We start from the raw sequence: 25,579 nt of genomic DNA, 5'->3' as shown, positions 1-25,579 counted from the left end.
TCTAAAAGGATGTTATTGGTAGATATAATGGGCCTGCCTGGTGTGTCTGTGTCATGTTTATGAATTTTCGGCTACATATAAAAACACTGTGCTGTAGGTTTTTTGATCATTAGAAATTGAAATTCTTTCACATCCACGCCAGTTGTAAAGCAAAGTGATGTATTGTGTAATAGTTTGTTTGTATATTGTTATAGTAGCCTTGTAATAACTTCCTGACATCTCTAACTACCTTCTGGCCTCCTGTGTGTATGTATTTACATCCCACAGGACAACACTGCCACCTGTTAGGAGGCTTGATGACAAATGTGGTTGCTTTACTCAAAGTGAACAGGGCTAGTCGTTGCCCTGGCATTAGGTTCTTAGCAAAATCATTACTGCTAATCGTCCACACTCACAAGAGCTTGTGGGTCACTATCTAATGACGTGTCAATGTTGTCATGCGGGGTTACAGGATTACATTCCGATCTTGGTCTAAAGTAATTCCTGCTGGTTTTGTCTATTTCAATGCCCAAATTACAAAACAGCTCTCACGGAGTCTCCCAATCTTTACCACCATATTCAAATTCTCTCAATGCAACCAGGCCTTCAATATCACCAATGCAAAGGTAAACATAAGAAGAATCTCTTACAATACCAACAACATTGACGCATCCAACCCAGAGCTTCTCTTTTTATAGAGTAAAAGCGTTTAACAATTTCAATTTCCTGACGAACAGGAACAGATCTATACGAGTTCTAGAATAGTCAAAATTTGTGATAGGTCAAAAAGATAACCCTAGCTGCAAAAGGGAAGTTCCTCATTACTGAGTTCATGGGTAGATAAATTACTAACTATTAACCTGTTCTCACCCCTTATTTGTGCCTCTTGTTTTGCTGTTTATTTCTCATATGCTCTAATTTCTCATTTATGCAGCAAACCTTTTTTTTCCACTGGTGCCTACCGTCCTGATATTCATCCGTTGTTGCCTCCTTCTCTTCGTCTTGGCGGTCTTCGAAGAGGTGTCTGGCTTGGTTGTAAAAAAACAAAAAACAAAACATTTGCAATGCAATAGGTCTCACATTTGTTAAAGTTACAGCTGTTGGTGTTGAAAATGACAATGTTTTTTACTTTTTAATTTTTTATTTGCAGTTGAGTAATAATATTTGCATAGTTCTATTGCCATTGGTATGTAAAAGTAAAAATCATTGTCATTTTTAACTCCAACAGCTCTAACTTTAACAAATGTGAGACCTATTGCATTGCAAATGCTTTTTTTCTAAGCCATGCCACAGGGTGCAGTACCATATGTGGCTAAAAAATTCATATGAATTTGCAACATAAATATGTTATAGGAATTAAAGTGTAAAAATAATGTAACTGCATATTTATAATACACTGCAAAGAAAAGCAATATATAGTGTCACCTAAATGGTTAGTAGAACACAGATTACTTTTAGTACTGGGTGTTATAAAAGATAAACCGCATATTACAGAACACGCACATTATACAGCACGCACCAAATCAACATTGTGTAGAATAAAGAAGATGAAAAAAAACATATATATATATATATATATATCTAGCTAAACTAGAGTAGAACTACGTTTTACATTAGCAAAGAAACAGTATATTACAGAAGTAGGACGATAAAAACGATGGCAAAAATAAAGTGAGAAAGATGCCAACTTTGAAGCTGGGGATTAGTTTGAGTATTGCCGTGGTCCCAACACCCTGTGATCCTGGGCAAATTAATTAGTTTCCTTATATGTAAAAACATATGTTATGGCCTTAACTGCTGCTATTTGAGTTCACTTTACTATGTTTGGGTGAATCTTTTGCTATAAAAGCAGGTGTTAACAATTAATTGCTGTCGTGTGCACCAGAAAATCCCAGCTCAGATTGAGCACTAATTTAAAGGCTAAAATGGTTTACAACAAACGGCATGCTACACAGCTCTAAATATAAATACCTACTCTGCAGCGTCATGGGTTGCACAAGCAAAAAACACTTGTTGTGCAGCCTACAACAACAAACATGGCGTGGCCCAACATCATGTGTGTTTGGGAAAATCCTGTAATGTATTTGTCCTTGAAGAGCTCTGTTCAAGGAAAAAGCTCTATGTAGAAGCAGCTTTGCCAAGTAATAGGTGATGTCTGTGGGGGGCATTGGTGTATCCATAAAGAGCTCCATTGAAGGCAAACGCTATAGGTAGAAGAGGGTTGATCAAGCAGAAGGTGATCTTTGGGGCGAGGGAGTAGTTTCTCCATAAATAAGCTTGTTGAGAGTGAATGCTGTGTAGAAGAGGTTTGGCCAACTAAATGTGATGTCTGTGGTGGGGAACTGGTGTTTCCCTGAATACCTCTACTCAGTTTAAAACTGCATGTATAAGAGCCTTGGTCAACTAATAGGTAATGTCTCTGGAGGGAGACTGGCCTCTGTACAGTGCTCTGTTCAAGGCAAAAGCTATATGTAGAAGAAGCTTGGCCAACAAATACGTGATGTTTTTGGTGGGCGACTAGAATGTCCGTGAAGAGCTCTGTTCAAGGTAAAAGTAGCGTTTATAAGAGACTTGCCCAACTAATAGGTTATGTCTGTGGTATTGGACAGGCCTCTGCATGAGGAGCTCTGTTTAGGACGTAAGTGTACCGAGGCATTGGTTTGTCCTTCAACGCTCTGCACAGGGTGAGCACTGTTCCAGTATGTGGCCTAGATCATACTACACAAAGAGTTTCCACTTTATAGAGGCAATCATGGAGAGCCCTGTCTCACAACACATATATGCATTATTATGCGTCCAAAAAACCACTTCACACAGTGCTTACCTTGTGCAGTCATAGAAAGACAAACCAAACTCTTGGTAAAGTTATGTCCCATTAGTAGGCCAAGTCGTGATGTCACTCTGAAGCTATCTTTTCAAGAGTACAGTCCTTCACCACAGTTGTCCCCTATGAGTTGGTGATGCTTTTTCTACATACAGGCTTTCTCGAGACGGAGGTCTTCATAGAGAGCCCAGATCAACACCACAGCAAAGTCCAATCATATTACCAATGAGGTACTGCATATAGTGTACAAAATGGTACTGAAAGATGCCAGTGTGTGTCCTAGTGAACCTTGATTCTAGTGCCATGGTCCAAGTGCCAACAGGTATAACTCAATACAGAACGATTTATGGAGAAACCACTGCTTTACACACAGAACACCAATTAGTTGGGCAAGCTCATACTATACACAGCTTTACCCCTCCAGTGAGCTGTAATTCAATAGTGAAGCAACTGTAGATAGTTATGATAAAAGATTTACTTATTTACGCAGTCACTTTTATGCATGTTAAAAACAGAATGTCATTATCAGTAATATGTACATTTGTTAAGCAGAACTAACCTTTATATATTTTTTTTTAACAATTCTACACGTTTATAAAAAGCGATACACATATATAGGTACATATCTATAGTACAAATAGATGCTTATATACAGAGGGATATACTGTATATTTCTGTTTGCATATGGTGGTTATGTGGGGAAGGGCCAATAATGGTTGTAAAACAAGCCCATGGTTTAAGGAAAACATAACCAACACGGTAAATTGGACACAAATACATTTATTTCGCCATTCCAACCGAACTAGTCTTGGTAATACTTTGGCTTCACAAACTGACATTATGCGTTTGCTCCAGTCAATTTTTTATGGAAAAGTTAGACTTTTAGTGAACTATAGTCATACTATATGGGCTTAGTGATACGATCTACAGAGTTAGTTTTAAGCACAGTTCTTAATACAGAGGCTAGTGTCTCACCAAAATTAAATACCATTATAGGTGTAAGTATCTAGTATATGGACCCTATAATCTGTTTAAATGATCCAAGAATAATGTCAGTTACTCATGTTATAGACGTCCCATTACCTGACCAAAGTTCTACTCTGAACTTGTTCTTGTAATTTAAAATAAATGCATTATAAATCATCAGTTTTTATGTATTTTTCAGGGCACTAAAGAGCATTCTTTTGGATTGTCAACTACAAAACAGAGGGGGCTGCTGCTGAAAATTCTTACCTTATATTTTGGAAACATGAGAAAATAAAGTTGACAATTTATGATGAGGTTTACATTTTTATAGTGTTTAACTGCTGCAAACAGTAGCAGACGAACATTTTAAAGACGAAGAATGGCTTTTAAAGTGGTTGAAGGAGTAGAGATATTTTAGTGAAATATGGTTTGCTTTCCTTCACTGTATAATAATTGTGTTTTCATTATAACCCTTCTATCTATACATACTGAAAATGCAGGTGGTGTTAAGGACAAACTATAAACAGTGACCAACTTTTTTAAAGTGCTCACAAAATTAGTCAATTCACAGACACAAACATCAGAAAACACACAAAGAAACACACATACATACTAGACACCCACATCGTTACACATTCAGTGATGCACACTCACATACACATCTCTACACAATTTCCACATTAAGACACACACTACAACCCCAAGTTAGTGTCACACACATCCACACAGACCCCCAATTGTTGTCTTTCACACACACACCTCCACACATTGAGACTCAAACACCTACATACACACTAGTCACACAGAGCCAGACATGTTCAGCTACACACCTGCACATTCATTCCCTCGCACGCACGCAGACTTCACCAACACTCAGTCACACACATACACCTCCAAATATGCAGTGACCGACTCACATACAAACCTCTACACACATTTTCTTACACACACTCTACACACATACATACACCTTCACACATTTAATCAGACACACAACTCCAGACATACACACACATCTTTGAACACACAGAACTTTCTCACATTCACCTCAAGAGTCCCTCTGACACACACATCTCCAATATAAAACATTAATAGTCACATATTGAAAAACATGTATTTTTTCTTTCTTTGAACCCAAAAAATGAGGTTCTGGAAACAACGATTTTCTAATCTTTTTTGATAATTAATCTTTGTGTTGCTTTTCAAAAACTGGGATAATAAAATGAAAAGGGGTACTTCAACTTGGAGATGGTAAAGTAAAAGAAAAATGTTCCACAATTGTGATTTTCCACAGCTTTTATGAATGCTGGTAGTGATTGCTCGCCCATACTGATCACCTTGTTGTATTTTGAGCAGAATGTGACCGTCTTCTGCATTTCCGACACATGGGATGATAGTCCTTATTTACTGGGTGGCACGGAGTCTCCTGGTGCCAATGATGGTCTGGAAGTAGAAGTTGAGGCCTCAGCTGCATCCTGCTCTTTCAAGGTAGGCCCTAGCAAAGTGCTTGGTGTGGATGGTACGCATATGCTTTCACATGCTTGATGTGCCATGCAAGTAACTTCTTCCCTGTGCCCCGGAAAAATTCCTATAACAAATAGGGCACTGCAGCATTTTTGTAATGACTATCTTTTCTCTAGCCAAATAGAGAAACAATTCCAGGCAAAGTATTCCTTTTTTTCTGGGTGGTACATCATCCTCATCCTCCCCTTGGTCTCTCTGCTGCACCGGATCCATTTGCAACCCGAGCAGTTGAAAAGCACTCAAAATAATGGCAACAAAATACTTTAGGAATGACTACTGCATGTCTTCCCACCTTAGTGCCATACACAAATGACTTGGAAGGGTAGGAACCTCCTGGCAGAAAAGATGGAGACTTACTAGGGTATGTATGACTCTCTCATTCATGCAATACCCTAGGGAGTTTTTTTTTTTATAAAAAAGGACTCTCACCCACTGGAAATTCTAGTGGCATGCTTCGTCAAGTCCTCACCCAAATACTGGCAGCATCTGGGTGGGCTCAACCTTGAACCACAAAGGAGCTCTTTAGTGATAGGTTAGTGAAATAAAGCTGTCTCCAAGAATACCCAAATTTATCATGGTATCTTGTGAAATGATTACAAACAAGACTAATGATGCTTGTGGAGTAATTAATAGACCTCTAGCATCTAGAAAGGTCTAGTGCCCAAAATGGGTCAAATTGCTTTTATCAGGACAAGTGACCCAAATCCGGTCTAGCCCCAAGAATTTGGAACACTCCGCCACCTGAATCTAGAAAAAAGTCCTCTACCATCACCTTAAAAAAAATAAGTATTAATGCTTCTGATTAATAGATACCTTCAGGAGCTGCCCTAAAGTCACTCAGCCTATTTGCAAGTGGTCTACTCCTGGTTCCTCTATCTACCAGGATGATTGGTATTATCGTATCTGTATTTTTATTGCTTCTTGCATATGCCTTCTTGCTTTTTCTCTTTGATGTATGAACTGAACACTCAAGTAGAGTGCTCCGAAGGGTCACGTTCGCGCTATATAAAACTCCGTAAATAAAATAAAAATTAAATTTACAACCAATCCCAAACGTTCTTTGGTTGGGTCATTGGATTTGCAGAGGATTCACAGATATGCTGCAATAGGTCAGTGGATCTGTAAAATATTAGGAAAACAAAGATAAAGCCACAAACAGATACACAATATTGTAGTTTAATGTGACTAATAGTACCCAGTCTATAAACCTCTTATATGAAGAACTCAGCACGGAAAAAAAAACGAATAAAAAAAAAAACCTCTCCGGATCAGCAGATCCGCTGCAGTGTCCAAAACGGAAAGTTCAAGGTCATGGGACTGTATGGCCAGGCATTTGGCCTTGCAGTGGATCTGCAAATCCAAAATTGAACCAAAATAACAAAAAACTAACTTTTTTCTCTCTTTATTATTTTGTCCTGAAAAATGTAGGAAGAAATACAACTGTTGCTATTGTAATTGAAGGGAAAAACCCATACATATTTACATCTCTCTCTCTTTTTCTCAGGGGTCTCCAACCTTTTCCAGAACAAGAGCTACATCTGCTCGATGACTGATGAAATGTATGTCACACTAACTGAGTGATACCAAAATATATTCAGAAAATTGACTAATACCATGAAGGTACATATATAGGTAAGGACAGATTGACTATTCTAAGTTCCACATCTATGTGCCTTGAAGATATGTATATCTTAAAGAAAAATATATGAGCAATTAAGAAAGTAATAAAAGTACTCTGACCAATGTATACTTGCGTTCATGATACATTGGTAATCTATATTCTGGATGCAATGTATTGGCTGCATAATATTGAACATTCAGTATTGTAGTAGAACATCAACCACCCCGACGCATAAGAGGGGATTACTAACAGCACTGTCAGAAATGTTTTTATCATAATAAAATGCCTCCACATGCCTAATGAAATAACACCCACCGCAGTTAAGTGGCTATTGTCACAAAGGAAATACTAAAGGCTATAAATTGCCCCAGCTCTTTCTTAACTATCATTCAAAGAGCAGCTTAAATATGTTTTCGATTTTCCTCAGTTGGTTTTCAAACATAAGCATTTTAGTTTCTCAAAAGACATGATTTTCAATCAAATATGCACTTTCCATTTGGGGTTAACACACTCTAAGAAAATCATGTCCTTTTCTTGCAAAGTGGCCTTAGATATGGCTGCAGTAGACCCTCGTAATTAAGTACTGTGCTGACCAACACATCAGGGATATATAATAATAAAAATGTTAACAAATCTGCATGCCTATCAACTTGAATAATCTATTTGACCTAAATGTAATGCACTTGACCCATAAACTAGTCCAAATTGTGTGAACCTAGACACATACTTTTTTTCTCTTTGCTGTACGAAAAACTTGTTTGTTTGATTCAATAGACTAAACCTTTGCTCCATGTATAATTATAATAAGAATCTAGACAACATATAGGGTACCCATGACCCTTGTCTTGCCTCTATGTTCACTAATAGCATTTTCATCAGGGCAGGGGCAGCAATGTTTCTCGGGTCATGTTTAAAAACTCCCACTTTCAATAAAAATATTACTAAACATGATGTGGTAGTGCACAGTCACTTACAGACAGCACACTGTCAACAGAACTGTCCACAAACTTGTCCACTGACATACAGTTTTGATGCTCAAACCATATAGGGGCTGATGGCGATGTCGTTCGGAAAGCATTCCGACTTGATCGGTGTCTGAATAGTTTCTGACCGAATCGGATTTTGGGAGTCGGACTGACCTATTATGATGATTCCGAGCACCGTTAGACTTCAATGGGAGAGTCCTGGCAATCGTGTTTGGCTGTGTAGCGGATCAGGGCAGACTGGAAAGACTAGGAAAAGCCCTTTAATAGACCTGCACCAACTTCTCGTGTTTCCCGCTTCGCGGGAAACACTCGCTCATTCCTGCACTGGGGCGACACCTCTGGAGAGGACTACAGTGCCCACAAGGCTGTGGGGACCTTGGCCACGGCCAGCACACCAGGACCAGGTGCATAAAATCACCACTGCACCGGTGGAAAAGCGGGAGAGTCCTGGCAATCGTGTTTGGCTGTGTAGCGGATCAGGGCAGACTGGACTGGGAAAAGCCCTTTAATAGACCTGCACCAACTTCTTGTGTTTCCCGCTTTGCGGGAAACACTCGCTCATTCCTGCACTGGGGCGACACCTCTGGAGAGGACTACAGTGCCCACAAGGCTGTGGGGACCTCGGCCACGCCCAGCACACCAGGACCAGGTGCATAAAATCATCACTGGACCCGCGTACAGCGGGACGCGCGCGGGACGAAGCCCGGACAAAGGGCGGACAGTCTGAGACAGTCAGAGACTGAATGAGAGTGGACTGGGCCATACCCTTTGGTTGACGGACTCGGATAGTGTGCTGGTGAGGGGAATAGGAGTCCCACGTAAAGTACTGATTTATTATTCCCAATTGCAGAGTGTCTGTTAGTCATCTGATAAGTTTAACGTGTAGCCTGTGTGGGAGTAAGCATGGCATCAAAATCACTGAAAGGCCAGAAACTGAGTATTAAGGGAGGGTCAGGGGGGATTATAGGTCCCATAGACGCCTTTATTACAATGGCTGCTTCGGCCCTGGAAAAGGAGATCGACCAAACGGTCCGTCGTCTATCTCTTGACCCCGCTCTTCAAAAAAGATCTTCTCTTGGGAACATTGCACTCGTAGTGTCTCCACCTTCTACACTGACCCAGAGTGCTCCTTTAAATCACATAATCATGGAGCAGTCCGCTATTTCGGATATAAGTGGAGTGGATGCTAGCTTGGCTTCTTTTATGGCTTACCCAAGTGCGGATAAAGGGATTAGGAAAAGTAATGAGCCAGTACCAGTACTAGAACATCGAGTGGTACACGAGTCCCTTGAAAGTACGCCAGCGCTAGCTTTAAAGCGTAAACGCTGTGATAGAGCATTGAAGGGGGGGAGCCGCAAGAGATCCAAAGTTATACCATCCGGCCACAAGGGGGGCATTCAGGGAGGTAGTAAAAATACCTCTTTACAGGAGGTGACTCCTGTGCCCCCCCAAGTTAACTCTTTTTCTGATAAAATTGATGTTGCTGATGGAGCTGGTGACATTGTTCATTTATTGGATAAGTTCGAATGCTTGTTAAAATCATTAATCTCCCCAATAGTCGAACGACTTAAAAGGATAGGCTCGCAGTTAGATGCCCTTCAAATTGTTACTTCTGCTAATTTAAATATGCCTAATAAGGTGGGGGAAGTACATCAGCCACAAAATAGTGTGTCTACTTTAGTTAATCCTCCAAAAACCAGCCAGAAGTCCTGCTTTAAGGAAAAATTGGTTAAAGAGAGTAGAGTACATCTTAATCCTGGGGGAGGGGGGGGGGGGAAACTAAGGGTATGCCTTTTCAGGTAGCTGGTGACACGCAATATAGCTGTACATCATGGCCAGATAACCCCGAAAGGCACACAGACAATTGACAACATTCAAGTTAAAGCGGTGCCTATGGGAACAAATGCTCTGAGCAATCATAAGGGAATTGATCTCCCTGAGGAGTCTTATCCATTTGTGATTGTTCTGGCGGGGGTTCCTGAGTGTGTGAACAATAGGGCAGAGTCTTATCAAGAATAAAAAAGAAGGTAATGTTTTGGTTAGGGAAAAACCGGCCATTAAGTCGAGATTTATATGGGGAAATTATAAATGTGAGACAGGTCTGTTGGGTAGGCCAAAAGGCAAAGGACATTGAGGGCGACTGCATTATAGTGAACTTTAGAAACCCACGTATGGTCCAGTTCATTAGCGGTTTCCCGAATCACAATAATGGGGGTGGAATTATGACCTTTGACCGGAGCTATTTCTACCCATGGCCCCCCCCAAATGGCTGGCATGGAGAACTTTTCTATGCAATTTCCTGGGAGAAATGGTGCTCAAAGGAGGCACTTTACAAAGACACTGCCCATCCCCCTATTGTACAAAGGTTATCCCCAACATAACTCTCGTCATACCTTGGGACCAGACAATTTTTTCAATGTCCCGGTTTTTAATCAGTTTGATGCTCTGTCCAACCTAGGCTGCATAGACTATGGCATGGCTTAGAGAACAGAGTTATACCCAGTTCCCGGGAGGAGGGTGAGACCCTGCCCCCAAATGTTACGATTCAAAATGATGATGTAAATACCCTAGTGGGGACGATGGTAGTCTCAGATGGGTTAGTACATTCCCTGACTACTACCGTTATAAAAATCGTAACCTGGAATATTGCGGGTCTACGGAATAAATTGGACGATCCCATCTGGAGAGAGTTCATGGGGACAGTGGATATCATTGGATTACAAGAAACCTGGGACTTAGAAAATATTTTAAGTATAGACGGCTATTCCACCTATTTTTTGCCGGCAATAGCCTCGGTTATGGGGAGGGCAAAGGGGGGGCTAGTGACGTTAATTGTGGCAGATAGAAACCGGTCTCCCTTGCTGTTTAGCAGTACAAATTGCTCGTGACGGGGCATGTAATATTTTAATTGTGAATTTTTATAATTCTTTTGATAGATCAGGCCTGACTGACCAATTGGCCTCTCTTGATTGTTTTTTGGAAAAATATAGGGAGGTTAATCAGCATCATTGTTCAATCATTCTCCTGGGCGATTTTAACATTCATGGCTGCCCAGAAAATTGCTCTTCTTTGGACCAGATGGGACCCATAGAGCTAGGGGAAGTTCATTTTGAGCATTCAGCACAGGGGGTACTTCTTGAAAAAAATTTGGCAGACCATGGTTTGATGCTCCCACAAAGGGAAGATGAGAATATACCTACCTTTAAAGGTAGAGGAAGGGGCTCAAATATAGATTACATCTTTATCAGCCTTACCTTAGGGAATCACATCAAGAGTTACAGTGCGGAATGGTCCCATTTTAGTGACCACAACCCAGTTACTCTTAGAATCATGGATCTCATTTGTGTTCCTGAGAAAGGTCAGAATAGGGCTAGTAAGAAAGATATCGTCCCAACGAATCAGGGGAGAAGATTAAGATGGTGCAAGGTTGTCCCTGAGGAATTTTTAAGCAATCTCAGGGCTAATGTAGGTAGGGAGCTGGACATATGCAGGGATTTGGAAGCAGGGGATCAGGAGGTGTTAGATGCATACCAAATAGTCTGCACTCAAATAGGGGTTGACCTCAAATGTCCAGGTCGAGTAAAAGCATCAGAGGAGGTCGGTTGGTTTGACCATAAATGTACATGCGCCAACCAAAAACTACGAATGGCCCTGAAGGAGAACCCAGTAGATAGGACACTCGTGGCTTCCCTAAGGAAATCTTATAAAAGGGCTATAGAGATTAGAAAGCGCAAGATTAGGGAAACAGCCTAGGAAGACTTGACCTCCACTGATGTCCTGAAGAATAGTGCTAAATTCTGGTCCGTTGTTAATAAACCCTTTTTTAATGATGTTGGCAATCATGTGTTAGATTGCAACATACAGGAACAGTCATGGCTTTTGGATTTTAAATCAGTTTATGAAGTAACAAACTCGGGTGAGGAGGGCTCACCCGCTGTCACTCTGCATCCATACATTTTTTCGGTTACGGTAGAAGAGGTGGCAGACGCCATAGGGAAAATGACTAGCAATAAGGCCCCGGGCCCAGACGGCGTCCCTGCTGACCTCTTCAAATCAGATGTCAAGCTATGGTCCGTAGTTTTAGCAAATGTTTATAATAGAGTGTAAATCTGGTATTCCAACCACATGGTCAGAATCAGTCATTGTGCCGATATTCAAAAAAGGTAACAGAGGGGATCCCAGTAACTACCGCCCGATCTCGCTCATTGATTCTGCAGTAAAGGTCCTAGGACGAGTGGTCCTGAGTAAACTCTGTGAAAAATTGGATGAAACAAATATCCTTTCGGTTCTTCAATTTGGTTTTAGGAAGGGCCGTGGTACTATAGACCAATGCCTCAATCTCCAACTCTTAATTGGGAAGTACACAATTGCCAAAAGGGGTTCACTATACATAGCATTTATGGACCTCTCATCAGCTTTTGATCGAGTAAATAGATCAAAGTTGTGGGATATACTTTTAAAATTAGGCATTGATGAAAACATAGTGTACTTCCTGGCAGATCTTCACAGGGACCTTACTGCTACAGTTGGGTATGATCGCAAGGGTAACTGTACGGGTAAGATCGGGATTCTGAGTGGGGTCAGGCAGGGCTGTATTTTAGCCCCCCTTCTGTTTACCCTTTATGTCAATGACCTTGGTGTGGTCCTAGGGAAAGTATGTAAGGACATACCAAGGGCGGGTAAGTTTACTATACCAGCACTACTTTATGCCGATGATGCCGCACTTTTGGCACGTACCATGGTAGGTTTACAGCGGCTTTTAAACTCATTTTATGAATATTTTAGATTTAAGTGTTAACTACCTCAAATACCATGTAATGACAGTGGGACCAAATGGCAAACAAACGAAGAACTTGTACTGTAACGGAAATGTCCTGTCTAAAGTCTCTAGATTCCCATACTTAGGGGTCATTTTCGATGATAGCTCCACATGGCTGCCTCAAATGGCAGCCAAGCGTAATGTCTTCTCTAGGGCCATTCTGTCAGTATTAGGATTTGCACGGAAAATAGGTGTGAAACCACTGCAGGCAGTTTTAAAGGTGTATGACGCTAAATGTGTCTCCTTGGCTATGTATGGTGCAGATTTATGGGGCTTTAAAGATGCAAAATCGTTGCAGTGTGTGGAGGATAAGTTCCTAAAAAGCATTTTGTCTGTACCCCATTCCACCCCGGGGTTTATTGCCCACCAAGAATGTGGGGTGGAATACCTGGTGGATCGAATTGCACTTGCACCACTATTAAAATGGATTACAGTGTGGTTGAATGCAGACCTAGAATTAAATCATGAGGTTTTAAGGGACTGCTTAGCACTTGACCGATGTAATTCCATCCCGTGGCTGAATTACATCAAAAAGATAGCAGATTATTTAGGTCGTCCTGAATTGTATAATCAGCCATCCAAAATAGTTAAGGGGGATGTGAAATGGGTAAAACATACATATAGGCTCATCATGGGACTAGAAAGGGAAGACAAAGAATTGTCTAAACCTACTGTAAGAGCTTATCAGCTGTTAATAAATTCTGGGGAGATGGAACTGTATCTGAGAGTGGTCAATAATTCCAACCATAGATTTTTGCTGACCAGATTCAGATTAAACAAAATGCACCTTCCTATTACAGGCCGCCTAGGGTGGACAAATGCGAAAGACCTAGAGATTTGTCCTTGTGATGGATTTTCCATCATGGACACTACGCACTTTTTGTTCTTTTGCACATATTTTACCCCAATAAGGAAAAAGATTATACTACCATTAATTAAGGATAAAGGCTTTAGACAGGTTAAACCGGCCCTTTTGTACCTGCAATTGTTGTCAAATATTTGGGAAATTTTTAAAATTGCGAATTCTCTGACCATAGCCATGAGATTGAGTAAAAAGATAAGTTGGAAGAGAGTAGCCTAGCGGGTTTTTTGGGTTGTTTTACTGATTTGGTCAGATACATTTTTTAGAATGGTTTTTCTACATAATGTTTGTTTTTATATTCTCTTTTAAAAGGAAAATTACTGTATTTTTAGGGGACCTGTTCTTGTTGTCTGTCTACTTTTATGGTTTTTGTAATTGAACCGAATAAAGTATTTCTTGACTTGACTTGACTTCAATGGGAGCGTGTGTTCCAACCGACTACACAGGCTCCCATTGAAGAATGGGTTGGTTGTAGAAAATCATGCACCCTGTGTGGGGTGCCCGCCACACTGTGCATGGTTGGAAAGGGGGGTCTCTTGTGTACCCCCATGGGATTGATTCGGAGGCCCCTGGGTGAAGGGGGGCCTGCTATGGGACCCCAAAGTCAGATTCAGACAGCCGATCCGTGTCAGAACAACCAATTCGGAAAGGCTGTCCGAATCCGACATCCTAATTGCTTGTTTGGAAACGCGGTCTGGAGTCGGCTCAGAATGACTCGATTACTCCGAATGCCATTTGGAACCAAATCGGACAGTTTGAACAGTTTCCGAACATCATAATCGGACGTTCGGAAATGTTTCCGAGTCGGTCGGAAACAAGGCTTCGGAATTGGATTCGGACTAACCGAATGCCATTATGAGCCTTTGCGAACGATATCATAATCGACCCCATAGTGTAGAAACAATTTGTGTAAACCAGGTTTGGACAGATACTCATAATTTGCACATCATCAAGTAGTGTTCCAATTTATTTGGAATATATTAAAATCTTTTTTCATCACACTTCAGAATTACGAAAAAAGTGCGTTCCTAATGTGTGGTTTATTTGCTTTTTAAGTATTTGTACAGTTCATTTACAAGCTAGTTAAATGTGTACTAAGAATTTTTTTTTAAAACTGACATCCTAGAGTCATTAATTTCACACTGCATGTTATCCAGCAGGATTGTTTGATAGATCACTATACATAACTTTGCAGTCAGAAAAAGAAATGTAAACACCAATTGCCAGGCGCAATTTGGAAGAAGACATAAGCTTACATCTACGCACATCGAATATGACCAGAGAAAAACAAGGTTTGAAGGCATCTTTATGCTGATTCACTTTCTGAACGAATAGAACACCTGTTCTTTGCCAGCTTGTGCGCTCAGAATGGGCCAGTAGGTCCTAAGAATAGCTTGCCTTGATAAAATCGTATCCAATCCAATTGAACCGCGTCCCCCATCGCTCCCTGCATTGAATACTGGAGACTGCAGAACAATGGGCAGTGCGCGTTCTCGTGAGTGGCAAACAAGTCCACCTGAGAAGATCCCCCACATCTGGAGGGTGTGATGAACAACCTCCTGATGAAGCCTCCACTCGTGATCGGCCGAGAACTGCCGACTGAGACTGTCCGCGCGCACGTTCAGCACCCCTGCCAGATCATTTGCCATCACACAAATCTTCACACAAATCTGGTGGTACTGGGCCCAGGACCAGAGTCTTAGAGCTTCTCTGCAGAGACGATATGACCCTACTCCTCCCTGCTTGTTGATGCACCACATCGCAGTAGTGTTGTCCGTCAAAATCTGAACCGACTGACCGCGAAGGGAGGGAAGAAAGGCCTTGAGTGCCAAACGTATCGCCCGCAATTCTAAAAGATTGATATGAAGCAACCTTTCCTCTGGAGACCAAAGACCCTTGACCTCTAGAACCTCCAGATGTGCACCCCACCCTGGGGTGGAGGCATCCGTAATCACCCTGGCCACCATGGCTTTCTTTGTGACAGGTTGCCTTCCACTGTGGAAATGTGGATTTTCCTGATCAGTTATGTCCCCTATCTTGGACCCCAACGGTTCTATGTGCATGTCACAAGTACATGTATGTTCCCTCCAGTTCCAGTTTCCAAACGCAAACATATGTGCGTCCACCGTCAACATGTTCTCTGTCAGATCCGCCATCAATGGGCTGGATATTCGATTCCTAAGTATGAAAGGCCACCGACTTTATATGGCTAAGTTACTCCATTTTTACAGTTCAGGCAAGTAGGCCCGATTCTGTCCTCAAAGCCTTCCCTGCTCTCTGTCTCTGACAGCTTCAGCTTGAGCTCGCATCTGTATCCATGAACTTTGTCCTACTCCCTGTGCAGCTAACGGTGCCTGCCTCGGCCAGTTTTGCCTGCCTGCCAAGAAGCTGTATTTCACCTTCGAATTATCTACTTTGCTCTTCAGCCGATGCATTCCTGTCTAGTGATTTAGGTAAACATTTCCTTTAGCTCACAAGCAAAGGACTCGGCCTTTCCGTCCTCCTGCAAGTAATTCATAGCCCTGTTGCCATGGAAAGTTTTTTGCCCCTCGCATCTCATATAGACACTTAGACGCTTGTACACGCACACACAGTCAGTATAGAATAGATTCTGTCCGAGAGTCCTTCCTTGCGGATAACATAGTTCTCTAAACATAGGATGTTAGATATGATTTGGGATTAGGTTGACTTGACCCCCCAGACTTCTCGTCTCCACATGTAGAGCTAAATGTCAAGTCCCCTTCACCCCCTAGTTGCACGTCAATCACACGTCATGCTGCTGCGCGCGCATCTATGTTAAGTATTATCTTATAGATCCACCTATGTATGATAATCAGAGCCAATCATGTTTCTTTCTGCTCCTTGTTACGCCTAGTTTCGATTACGTACCACTATGTCATTTCTCTTATCAATTGTTACGCCTTTTGCATTCGTTTCATTGTAATGTATGACCTATAAAAGTTACTTCTTGTCAATAAAGTATTGTACTTCACTTCCTGAACCCTCGTGGTGACGGAACCTGAAGGCCGCCACTCGAGTCGGCCATTTTGGAATAAAGCCCATTCAGAAAATCTCTTATACCACGGATTCTGCCTCTTGTTATTCTGAGCTATTTTACTTTATTTTAGATTCCGCATGAAATTCAGTCAAGGTAAAAAGAATATTTACCACATAATGGCGCCCGAACAGGGACACTTTCTCATCTCACGCGCCGGCGGTGCGTTGCAGGCCCGGTCTCCTGCCACAGCTGGACGGACCATAAACGCGTACCAGCAGGATTTCCTGTAGCTCCCTCCGGTCAAGCGGGGGCGACTGAGGCTGCGATCAACCCAGACGAGGCGGTGAGAAGTGCGAAGTATCCCGACCAGAGCCTAGCTGAGAGAGCAAGATCCGAGGTATACAGAGGCCCACCAGGTTTTCGAAATCCCGATGTCCAGAGGGTCCGCTGTCCGCAGTCATCGAGTCCCGTCCATTCTCTGAGGCCTTCCGTTTCAAGGAGCTACTCGGTGAGTACCGTCGCCGGGGAGGCGTGTTGACGCGCACATAGGTTGTGCCGGTCAAGACGGATTTGGGTACACAAATCCGGTCTGCACTGTTTAGCAGTGTATATGTACTGTTTAGCAGTATATCAAGTATTCCGAAGTATTCAGTTATTGTCAAGAATTCAGCTTGGTGATTAGTTATGCAGACTGTCATCATCGTCGGTCATTTTTAAATGTTTAATGTTTAAAGTGTTCAAATGTCTTGCATATTGTGGTATGAATGATTGTTCATTGTTCACCGTTCATTATTGTGTTTTTAGTATTAAGTGAATTCAAGAGTAAGTATCAGATCAGTTGTCAAGATGCCGCTCTTCTCGAAGTTAAGACAGATTACTACCAGAAAAGGGGTGCTTGAAGAAGCAGTTCCTATTCCTCCTAGGGACACCCCAGGGCATTTTATGTATCACAAGCATGGCTTAGATGCCATATTATTCCTTGATTTATGGGTAGATTATACCAAGGGATTGCCGGAAAGTCAAAGGTGGCCCGCAGCGGGAACCTGGGATGCAGAGTGCATCATGAAAGTGGAGGAAGAGTTATGGAAAAGAAAAGTCAGACAGTCACAGAAAGACGCTGTTGAGTTATGGCGTAAAGAATCTCATAGACGTACAGAAAAAGCACGTAGACAAGAAGAGAGGAGTAAAGAAAGTTCAAAGGAAGTTCAAGAAAATCTATTAATTGAGGAAGGAATCCGAGTGAAATCAGAACAAGTAGATAGACAAAGAAACGCTCTTATGAGTGGTATGTATCCCCTCCTAGCCGAAGGACTACCTAAGGCTGTTCCAGAGATGCCAAAAGACTTGCCACCCCCATTATTTCCAATTAAGGTACATCCAAAAGGGCATCCCCGAACCGCAGAAGATGTTTTTCTTTCCTCATATCTAGATGACGCAGCTCCCGAGTATGCTAACCCCACACCACATAGACCGTCTGGCGGAGGGGTTCAACGTCAGGACCAGGTATCTGTCCCCGTGCAACAGCAAGTCCCGACACAAGCTCCGGCAAGCAAATCTGTTTCATCTGTCCCCGCAATCGATCCGACAGTGGTATCGGCACCTATAGTTGCTGTGTCACGTTCGACGAATCCATTCACACCCGACGCCCCTGAAGGGGCCACGGGAGGTGCAAGCAATACTTTTACGCCACCTAGAATAAATAAACTTGTTTTTCAAGAATCAGCGCATTCACGTACACCCAAATTCGTAAGTGAACGTACGCTTAAGGAACTCCTTATAGATTGTAGATATGACCCGGTGGTCGGTAAAGAGGACGAAATGGTCCTGGCATCATTACGTATCAGACGAGCCGCAGAGTATTTAGCGAGGTTACCAGGAATGATTACGCATCTAGATAAAATATATCATTTTGTCCAAACAGGGCGAGACCCAGAATGTATTAACAGAGCTATGGAATTCCAGAAAGTAGAGATACAGGGGGAACTGTTACGTTTCCTCATAAACTGTGTGATCAGAAATCAAGACCGTCCGGGGGTAGACCCGAATACAATGCTTATTCTTACAAGATGGAGCCAGAATATATCAGAAGGGAGACACGATAAGAAAAACTGTATAATAGCCATGTGCCGAAAAATCCGTAGAGAAATAGAACGTATTCATGAAGAAAGATTGGAAACAGACGAGTTCGAGCAAGATGAAGTGTCCGAATCAGGGAATTCCGCAAGACAGTCAGAGACCATAGCCTACGTAGGCAGAGGAAGATCCTGTGATAATACTAGATGCTTTTCCGATCCCATACACTCTGTATGTCCAAATAATAGCAGAACGTATCCGATGCCTGTAATAAATCTGAAGTCTCCTGAACATTTGTTTCAAGCCGCAGATAAAATACTACGAGAACGAAGGGGTTACCACCTCCTCGATTCCATGGATGAGCAAGAATTAGCCAGATCAGCCGTTCACTGGATTGACAGTCCTGAAAAATACGGTGATGAGACCGTAGCACACACGTTTTTTAACCTCAGTGCAGATGAACAACGTTTAGCTGGAATCTATATGATTCAGCAACTCCTTATATTATATAAGAGCCAACATGCTGACCCTGGTCCTTTACCTGATATATTAACGGAACTACTCACGAACAGGTGGAGAGGTTCCAGTAACAAGTTAATTAAAGAAATATTAGTGTCACGTAAACAGTATGTCCTTTTTGTAAGTCCGGATTCTTTCCCGCTGCCCCGCAGAGAAAGAACGCCGTATTGTATGGATAGACAAAATCCCTTACGAGAAGTGCACCCAATAAAAGGCGAAGACAATCAGTTTCACCGTGTATTTGTATACACACCCATATCAAAAATTGAATTGTTAGAAATGAAGAAAGTAGTACCAAGTCATGACAAAGACCCAGCGGGTTTCCACCGAGAAATTAAGGACATGTTGCTGATGGGAGAGTATACCTATCCTGATATTATGACGATATTAAAGGTACTCTTACCTGCTGGCATTTATGAAAAACTGAAAGAAAAAGAGTGGGAAGTGGGAGACCAAAAGATAGATTGGACAGCATTAGAAACGGAAGAAAAGGCCCGAGCTGCAGGTTCAGGGCTCGGGGATAAAGTCAAAGCATTACCAGGTTTACTAGTACAAGTACTGCCACGTTTATTAACTACGAAAAAGGAAGATTGGGGTGCAATCACGGCCTGTAAACAAAAGCATGATGAAGACACAAGTGACTATTATGCCCGATTTGAAAAATGTTTTGGAATAAATAGTGGTATAAAAACAAGTAGTGAGTCGTATCCACATTTATTTGTGACAAAATTAGTAGAAAATGCTTTACCTCCAGTAAAGAATAGAATATTGAAATTCGAGAGTACCTGGCAAAGTAACACTCCGTCACAAATGCTACAAATGTTACAGTATCATCACAATAGAATTAGAGATGAACAAGAACACGAACAAAGACGTATGAAAGATACAAAAATGAAAATGCTAGTGTCTCAGACAGTACCGGCTGAAGGACATAAAAAGGGTATGACACAGTCCGATTCAGCAGGACCGGTAAAAGGGACATGCAATTATTGCAAAAAGCCAGGTCATTACGTACACGATTGTCCAGTTTTAAAGCATAATATCGCCATAGGTAAAACACAAGAAAGATCACGGCCACTCAGACAAGATCAGAATGAACAAGGAGCTATGCCGCATTCCCAGGCCATGCCAGCCGCACAACAGCCAATACAGTTTGTGCCAGCTGCACCACCGTTGCCTGTTACTGCCACACAAACCACAACACGACAAATGTATCAGACTGCACAGTATGAATATCCTGAGTATCAGCGTTACGCATGAACCAGCCTAGAGAGGGAAGTTGACTTACCCCTTATCGAGATTCCTGTAGATCAAGAAGGACCTTATGTACATAGTGAATTATTAGGTCAAGATAGAAAATTCTTACTCGATACAGGGGCAAGTCGAACAACTATAAAACGTAGTGAAGTTCCAGGGGCACCCCTCTCAGGCTCTCAAAATGTTTCCCTTGGTTTTTCAGGAAAACCTATTGTTAATGAAGTATCGCAGCCTCTTCCACTTACGATAGGACCTTTGACACGAACTACAGATTTATTGCTTACTAAATCATGCCCAGAAAATCTGTTAGGAATTAAAACTCTGAAAGCCCTAGGAGCCATAATATGTTGTTCTCCGGAAGGAGTAAGGTTGTTTTTACGTGATTTTAAAGGTCACTATGTGTCTAGAGACATGGATCCCCGACTACAGACTTTACCAGCGCATCTATGGGCACAAGGCCCTACTGATGTTGGTTACATGAACATTACACCATACCGAGTTACACTCAAGGCAGGAGTGGTATTACCACGAATGCGACAATACAAGTTACCGCAAGATGCTGTAGTGGCTTTGTTGAAAATCATTGATGAGCTAATTGCCCAAGGAGTAGTTGTAGAAACAGACTCCAATGTATGTAATTCACCGATAATTCCGATTCTTAAACGAACTGATCCTACTGCTCCGCCAGTATACCGATTGGTTATTGATTTGCGTGAACTAAACAAGTGCATTGTGCCACAATTTCCTGTGGTTCCCAATATATCATCATTATTGACAGCAATTGATTCCGAAGCAACATTCTTTACTGTAATTGATCTCAAGAATGCCTTTTTCAGCGTCCCAATAGATCCGGAAAGCCAATATTTGTTCGGATTCAGTTTAAATGGGCGCAGCTTTAAATTCTCACGCGCTCCCCAAGGATTCACAGAAAGCCCCAGCATCTACAGCCAAGCACTGAAACGAGAACTTGACAGTATCCACATGCCAGTCAATACTGCACTGCTTCAATATGTCGATGATCTGCTGATCACCGCGAGAAGCGAACCTGAATGTGAAAAGGCTTCTCTGACAGTTTTACATTTTCTAGCCGACAAGGGGCACAAGGTGTCTCCTTCTAAGCTGCAATTCTGTGTCCAGCGAGTTATTTATCTTGGTCACTCGCTGTCCAAGGAGGGAAGGCAGCTTACACCAGATCGCATCCAGTTAATTGCTAACATGTCAATACCCCAGACACAAAAGGAGGTGCGGGCTTTCATAGGCCTCACTTCATATTGTAGGCAGTGGATCCCTCAGTACGCATTTCTAGCAAAGCCACTCATTCAGTTAACAACACAGGAGGCAGCCACATCGACTATTCTCCCTTGGACTCAGGAACATACACAAGCTTTTGAAAGCTTAAAGAAAGCTTTATGTCAAGCACCTGTTTTAGCAACACCATGTTATAGCAAACATTTTACACTCTTTGTTACAGAACGCGAAGGTACTGCCTTGTCAGTACTCACTCAGGAACAAGCAGGATCACGCAAGCCATGTGCTTATTTTTCCAGTACATTAGATCCCGTAGCTCAGGCTTTGCCCGCGTGCCTGAAATCAGTGGCAGCAACAGCTTTAGCAATCAGACAAAGCGTTGCCATAGTGTTAGGACATCCATTGACAGTACAAGTACCACATGCAGTAGAAGTTCTTGTGAACCGAACACAAACACAACACTTGACCATAGCAAGACTTACCGGTTATGAACTGACATTGTTTCAACCACACATAGAGATCCGACGGTGTAATACATTGAATCCTGCTACACTTTTACCTGTAATTGGAACAGACCCACTAGCTCATGATTGTGTTGAAATTATTGAAATAAAGACGAAACCTAGACAAGACTTGACAGACGTTCCATTGTTAGATCCAGACCTGACGTTGTATGTAGACGGATCGTGCATGAGAACAAGTACAGGAGATTTAGTGGCCGCGTATGCAGTCACAACAGACACTGAAGTTATTGAGACAAACTGTATAGATACTTTGTCAGCTCAAGCAGCAGAACTTATTGCTCTAACACAAGCCTGTATTCAAGCTACAAACAAGAAAGTTAATGTATACACTGACTCACGTTATGCATTCGGAGTTGTACACGACTTCGGCGTGCTGTGGCGAGAGAGAGGTTATTTAACCTCCCATGGTGCCCACATTCAGCACGGACCCCTCATTCATGCCTTGTTAGACGCCATACATCTACCCACTGCTATATCGATTATGAAATGTAAAGCACACACGAAGGTTACTGATATCATTTCTCAAGGCAATGATTTAGCTGACAGAACAGCTAAACAGACTGCTCAGAATCGCACATTAGACATGACAAAGCCAATAGTTCAGACACCAACACAGTGTATGACAATTAAGGATCCCGCACTTGATGTAATTGACATACAGACACATGCTACTGCAGAAGAATTAAAGAAATGGACTGAACTAGGAGGGATCCAGACAGATCAGGGATGGATGACGAAGGAGAAATCTGTATGGTTTCTTCCTGACTCTATGGTCCAAGCCATTATAGCTACAATTCACAGCCCGGCGCATTTAGGAGAGAAAGCTATGCTAGATAGCATTCAACACATTTGGTTCAATAAACATTTACGAGCAGCAGCTAAACAAAAAGTCCGTACCTGTATGATATGTTGTCAGTTCAACCCAGGAAAAAGTGTTCCCGTAGAACAGGGTGGATTCCAGACTCCTGATCATCCTTTTGAAGTGCTCCAAATGGATTATATCCAGATGGAACGATGTCGAGGATTCAAATATGTTCTGGTAGTTGTCTGCGCTCTCTCCCGATGGACTGAGGCGTACCCAGTATCAGATTACACGGCCCCGACTACTGCCAAACAGTTAGTCCGAGAATTCTTCCCACGGTACGGTTTACCACGTGTTGTATATTCAGATAACGGCCAGCCTTTCTCATCCGAATTAATGAAACATGTCTCACTTTTGTTGGGATATCAGTGGAAATTCCACTGTGTCCGACACCCCGAGGCAGCAGGTCTCGTGGAACGACATAATCAAATTTTGAAAATCAGATTGTCTAAAATATGTAAGGAGAAAGGTGTTGACTGGATAGTAGCCTTACCAGTTGCACTATTTTACATAAGAATGGTAGCACACTCTCGAACAGGGCTATCCCCGTATGAGGTGATCTTCGGAAGACCACCAAATATGTGGGGGACGCCTATACCACGTAAAATAACTGATGTTAATTGTAATATGCTGACAGATTACTTGGCTTCCTTGATGTCTGCACTACAATCTTGTCGTTCACAGGTAGCTGCAGCTTTTCCTGACAACACTGAGGTGAAACCCCATGACGTTGCTCCGGGGGATCTGGTGTTTGTAAGAAATTTTGATCGGAAGACCCAGTTGGAGCCCAGGTGGAAAGCACCGAAGCTAGTCCTGCTGACCACAAGAACAGCCGTGAAAGTTGAGGGCCGCAAGGGCTGGATACATTCCAGCCACATTAAGAAATTTCATGGACTATCCTCGGATATAGACACTGTGCCCTGCAATACCTCACAGACTGATTCAAAACTTCCCTTTGTTGAGCAGAACGACTCTCAGAACTATAAATTAAAGCTTAGGCCCAAACAGTCGAGCAATTTGATTGTTTAAGTCCTCTCCAAGGTGAAGCGGTTGAATTGTCTCTGACATGTATCCCTTGGACCTGAGTAGAGAAAATACCCGAGAAATGTTGAAACGACAGGCGTATTGTAAATCACTGCGTAGCTACTGTATGAGGACATTATTAATTTTGTTTTTATTGAGTGTTTTAATAATTATTACGAGTGTGATTTTGCACATATATCATCCTATTTCTAGACATGTTTATAATGTTGCTGCTGAACATTCTTTTAGTGACCTACCGCCACATGAATTATCTTATAGACTTGCGCTGCGCAATAACACTTTCATTAGTATGTTACATCATTCCCATCAGACTAGTAATGCCACCAATTGTTGGGTGTGTGGCCGACTCCCTCCCTATCAGAATAACAAAGGAGTTCTGCCTCTCTTTTCACATCCGTTCACACATAATGGCTCCTGTGGAGCATGGTTTAGTTTACTAAATTCCATAGACCCAGACACAGCAGTTTATCAACAACATTGGATATGGGGAAATCTGAATCTAGTTTTATTCAAAGTCTGTCATCCTAATAAGGAGGGTCACCCCAGTAGAACAGGAACTGATCTAGAAAATGAAGTGTATAAATTAGGTAATTTTACACCTAATCTTATGATTCTGAATGTCAAATCCGAAGTTGAACTAATTCTGCCCACTATGTCAGTATTTCCAGTTAAGGGTGAATTATGTGTAAGAAAAGTTGGTTCCATACATATGGGCCATAGCCAATGCATTACTACAGTAGAATATAGTGATCAAGGTAAATCTTCATTTAGAGCTTCTCGCCATTCTTACTTTATATGTGGTCAGACGGCATATATGCGTCTGCCTCTAGATTGGGATGGTACCTGTTACATAGCATTCCTTTTGCCACCTGTTTTCCTAGCTCCTCCTGATTATTATCGAAATGTTCATTTAGTACACAATAGAAAGCGAAGAGATCTCCCAGTTGTCGATTATACTGAAACGGCATGGGACAAGTATGTAGATTTCAATAAAGGCATCTTTCCCTATATAGGTACAATATCAAATAGTAAGCTGATACGCAGACTAACCAAGACTCTTGAAGCCGTAGTAAACGAGACTATAGCCGCCCTAGGCAATCTGACAGAGGAACAATCAGTGATGAGAATTGTTGTTCTCCAGAATCGTCTTGTCCTTGACGTCATCCTGGCCGATAGGGGCGGAGCTTGCAGGGTCATCGGATCCAGCTGCTGCATATTCATACCAGAAAATTCGCCATCTGTATATAAAGCTATAACACGCCTTCATAAGATTGTGAGCCAGATACACGAGAATCCAGGCACTTGGACGTGGTCCGGGTGGTTTTGGAGTGTGATATCAGCCTGGGGATGGAGAGTTCTATCCTTCCTAGGTATTGGCCTTCTTATGCTCTTCAGTTGTTGTCTATGCCTGCAATGTGGACCAGCGATTTGTGGTCTGTGTGCCACATCATGCATTCCATATCAAAGTTCTCG

Source organism: Triturus cristatus, chromosome 2_2 (assembly GCF_964204655.1).
Source record: "Triturus cristatus chromosome 2_2, aTriCri1.1, whole genome shotgun sequence".
Lineage (NCBI taxonomy): Eukaryota > Metazoa > Chordata > Amphibia > Caudata > Salamandridae > Triturus > Triturus cristatus.
This window is presented reverse-complemented; position numbering follows the sequence as displayed.